The sequence below is a fragment of the Berghia stephanieae genome, chromosome 2, assembly GCF_034508935.2.
Source record: "Berghia stephanieae isolate SIO BIC M18660-M18661 chromosome 2, UCSD_Bste_1.3, whole genome shotgun sequence".
NCBI classification, from domain to species: Eukaryota; Metazoa; Mollusca; class Gastropoda; order Nudibranchia; family Aeolidiidae; genus Berghia; species Berghia stephanieae.
In genome coordinates, this window is record NC_088361.1 from 60221623 (window position 1) to 60226622 (window position 5000).

General features: G+C 37.1%; 1 protein-coding gene across 3 annotated transcripts in view; it reads right to left on the reverse strand.

Moving 5' to 3' along the window:
* Positions 1 to 5000, reverse strand: part of LOC144965264 (zwei Ig domain protein zig-8-like) — a 148782-nt gene that overhangs the window by 35668 nt on the left and 108114 nt on the right. The window lies entirely within an intron of this gene.

The following is a 5000-nucleotide window of genomic DNA, read 5'->3' on the forward strand; positions in this document are numbered from 1 at the left end:
TCTTTTGTCATTCTCTCTAAGAGGTCCCGAAAGCTCAGTTGGTAAAGCACTCGCTTCTACAGCAATGGGACTGAAACAAATCCCAGGTGCAGTCGAGATTTTTTTCTGACCCACTCTGTCCACCCAGCAATGATTGGTTAGCTGGGTCTGTTAGATTTGACGGAAAGAACTTTGCGGTAGAGTGGCGTCCTATCCATTAGGAAACACTTGTTATGGTCTGTCTCACACTATAGAAACCGGGGTAAACTTCGGCCTTATGGATCTGAACGACCCATGTCTTTCTTGGATAGTAGAAATTGAAAAATCAAGAAAATATCCGATTGGTAGACAGTTGGAAAATAAAAAAATATCCCAAAGACAACTTACTCGTCTTCGTAGATACTTGTGTTCACTCATTCGAAGCCAGTTACATTAGCTTTCGTGCAATAACTGTGCGATACTGGGTGGGCATCTTTGAAGAGTCGCTAAGTTGTTTCACTATAATGTAAGTAGCACTTGAATCAGGAGCACGAGAGAGACGGTACATTACAGTAATTAGATATATGAAATATACAGGCGATTGCCCGGCAGCAGGGGTGGTGCGTGATTCATTAATAAGTAACCTATCGATGGCGTGCCGGCTCGTCAGTGGTCAGCCGGTCAGACGGTCAGTGTATTTGGAAATTGAAAGGGGTTTCTAGTATCAAATCAATCGCACAAGGTACAATACGGTCTGGCACTGTTAATCTAAAATGAAATTCTCTGTAAATTTCCGGTGTTGTGGGAAGATTAAAACAATATTTAATGAGCTTTTTTTATATAGCGCAATATCCACTAAATGTGCTCAAAGCACTTTACAAAGGGCCCCTGGCCAACAGCAACATTTAACATTTGGGGCGAGACATGACGCCTGTTAGGCGATGTTAAAATTTTTCGGACAGAGACAACGCTGTTAACGACCAGGTACTCCAAACAACAAAGGCGTAGGCTGCTATACCATAGAAAACTTAACAAATATTAATAAACCTGACACACAATCTTACCACAGTCATAAAAATTAGCCACATTTACTGTTGAGTCTTTTCTTAAACGCTCTTTATCTGTCTTGTACGCCTTAAATAATTAATAAGAAACCTCCCGTTTCCAAAGAATGAAACATGCAAATTAGAATCAACTCTTTGGAATAGCCCATATCATTTAAAACTAGAATAAAGATGTGAAAATTCTATGAGCCGGTGATAAATTTGATATCGAGGGGAAAATGATCAAGATTATTTTAACTTGTTTTCCCTTATAACCATCTTTCCTAGATGACCATGTCTCGGATGTTAAATCATGAACTTTTTGAAGTAATAACATCCGGTCTTCTCTCTCTCTCTCTCTCTCTCTCTCTCTCTATATATATATATATATATATATATATATATATATATATATATATATATATATATAAAACACACACACACACACACACACACATATATATATATATATATGTATATATATATATATATATATATATATATATATATATATCTCCACACAAACACAAAACGTTCTCGTCCGATATCCAAAGGACTTTATGCATGTTCTTTCTGTCAGGAAAAAGATTAAAAGCAGATTTGGTCATAAAGAGTTGCTTAAGATAGAATGCTTTTATATTACACCATGTCGGAGATTGAGAGAGATAGAGAGAGATAGAGATAGAGAGAGAGAGAGAGAGAGAGAGAGAGAGAGAGAGAGAGAGAGAGAGAGAGAGAGAGAGAGAGAGATGGTAATATTCATTACAATAGATCTTTATGCCATATTCCCTGTCCTTCCATGAATGCCTTTATGTTTGTTAATTTTGAACACGCTCAGCACATTCATTAAAGCGCCAGGATATCTTAAAGAACTCATTATAAACCGGAAATGACGACATAATGTGTCAAAACAAAAACGGGTGAAATCATGCGCACATATTATTATATAAATCCCACTCTTTCCAGTAAAAAGAAAAAAAAAAGTCAAACTGGAAGAACTGGAGATAAGAATGAAATGATGAATGAGCCGATACCTTACAATGTCCGTGATGTTAGAAAAATGTCTATGAATAAATGATGCAACATTCGGGATTATAATGTTAGATCTACACGAGATATAAGACGAATGGAACTGATTCCTGACATTTGGAATAAATGTGAAGCCGTCGAGCCTTCGGCATACTGATTTCAACGAGGCGTATTCCGTCCAGTTTGTCATGAAAAATGCAAGGTTACCTTTTGTAATCCTCACGCTATTCCTAGGCTAATAACCAAATATTGCATGCTATCTTGTAACAAAATCATTCTGTTACCCTAGTGGCATCTCTTTTGCCGTCTGTTGTATTTGCTATCCTATTTCGGCTATAGGATAACAGACATTTGCATGTGTCGTGATAATGAATTGATAATTATTGTTATTGTTACTCAGTCGTGATTCAGCATCAAATGACGCAAAACATTCTATTTATGTTACTGTTCTGTAAAATGCTTTTTTAAAGGAAGTTTTCAGAGCCCTAGAACAAATGGAGCAAAGTTTATCTCTATTTAATTTCTGTTGCCTTAAAAGGAATGAAAGAGTTGTTCGACAACCCTTGAGGTATGACACCCAGTTTTTACGCATTTCTAACCATCATCTGATGACTGCAGGATGCACAAAGGGATCATAAAAATAATTGTGGACAGCCCCCAAGAATGATTCTTTGCTTGTGAGGCGAGCTACCTGACAAATAAGCTATCGTTTGTCGAATGTAAAATCATAAAACAATTTTTGCCACGGGTTTTAATTCAAACGTCACTTTATGCTCAATTCAGTCCCAATAAACAGGAAATATTGGGAAAGTCAAAAGATGTCAAATTTAGAGTTTCATTTTTGGTTTCACTGCTCTCCAAAATGACATGGATTATACCAGAACCGGGTAATGCCCATGCAGGAAAAACTGGGACATTTTGTTCTGCGCGTAAAAAAAAAGATATTGGCAAGAAAATTACTCCTTCAAAAAATCGATGAATTAAGATGACTCTCATCATGTCAAAAACTTTCAAACCTGGGACTTGAGAGTTTTTGACAAGGTGAGAGTAATCTTAATTGATCGAAATTTGAAGGACTAGCTTTCTGGCCAAAATTTTAAATTTAAAAAAAAAATTCTTTTAGAGTACGACAGTGTTGTACATTGACAAAACCATTTTCTTTCCTTTCTGTCGTAAAACTTGATCCTCTACTTTTCAAAAGTCCAAACGGAAGTGTCAGGTTTGGGACTTTTTGTAACATTGATTGATCGATATTTTTTTAATTGATGTTGTAGTAGTGGTGCCTGTGGAGGGGGTGGCGGTGATTGCTGTTGTTGTTGTTGTTGTTGGCATTTGTCAAAAGCTTAGGAAACAACAACAACAATAAAAATAAGAACAATAATAATAAGCAACAATAAACAACAACAACATCAAGAATAAACAACAGCAACAACAACAACAACAACAACAATAACAACAATCACCACCACCCCTTCCACAGGCACCACTACCACAACATCAAAAAATAACATTAAAATTGATATCAATATCCCGATAATCAACTATATCACTAAAAACCAAACAGATCAAAGGCTAGTCTCTTAAAATGATTTTGATTGGTTGGGAAAAACAAATACAACCGACGACGACAATAACAACAACAACAACAAAGGCACCGTATTTCCTGTAGGTTTTAAAGGCAATTAAAAGATTCAACTGTAATCAACACTCTTTTAAGATATCGTCTGTCTTAAATGTATTCCTTAGGCATCCCCTTTATAAGAAAAGCACGACACACCCGGAACCTTAATCAAGAACGTGTCTCAAAAGATTTCCTTCAGCGGTGACCAGTTCGTACATTTTGAGTGACCCATTAACAAACTCTTAACAGTACCTAGAGGACATTATCGCAGGGCCACGAACAAAGTGGAATATCGGAAATAGGAAAAGAGTGAAAAGAAAAGAGAAAGTCTCCAGAAAAGAAAAAAAAAGTAAAAGCCTACCATGAAATCCACCAAAAAGGTTTTTAAATTCCCCAATCTCAGACAATACGTTTACTCTAACAGGGAGCACGCTAGCTAGCTTTAATCAAGCCCAAGTACGGAGTGCTAGGCAGTTAAAAGTAGGGGCTTATGATGTTCTTTTCTCTTCTATTTTTTGTGTGCTCCGTGGTGACGGGTTGAAAAGGAAACCCTATCACGTATTCATTGGACAGTGAAGGGAGGTAAATGCCACTAGACGCCAAAAATCCTCACAGTACCATAAGGCTTTAAGAGATGAATAAGCTCCCATGACTTATTTTCGTGCTATTTTGAAAGCTGGAGCTTACAGTTGCATTCATTACTGTACTTGATGAAATGGGTAGAGCCAGATTTGAAAACATTAATCTTATACACGTTATTTTGTAATTTTGTAAGAACAAGTCATTATTTGAACCACCAGTCCATTTATCATGATTTAATGTAATGAGTTCATTAACTTCTCCCAAGATCGGAAGAACGGTTGATCAATCGGTTGAGCTCTCGATTCACACACACACATGGATCTTGTGCAAATCTACATATAGCAATCTCCATGTTCTGGCCTCTCAGTTCACCCCCCGTCCCCCCCCCCCCCCCCTCCTCCTCCTCCAGCAGTGAGTGGCGAGCTGGAATTACTTTGAGACAGACGATAATCTGATCCGACGATTAGTATCAAGAAATTGTTATTGTTCTTTTGGTGTGGAGATACCCGAACACGCCCGGTTTTATGATTTTTAAGAAAAATATAATTCTTTTCATTCATTGGCATTTAACAACAATAGATAAACATTGCACTGTATTAACTAGTTAACTGCTATAATCTGGATTTAAAATTTGGCAAGAAAACTCGTCCCTCAAATATCGATCGATTTAAATGACAATCATTTTATCCCAAAAAAACCCTCTCAAACCAGGGACTACGAGAGGCCCCAGGTTTGAGAGTTTATGCCAGTATGAGGGTCAATTAAAG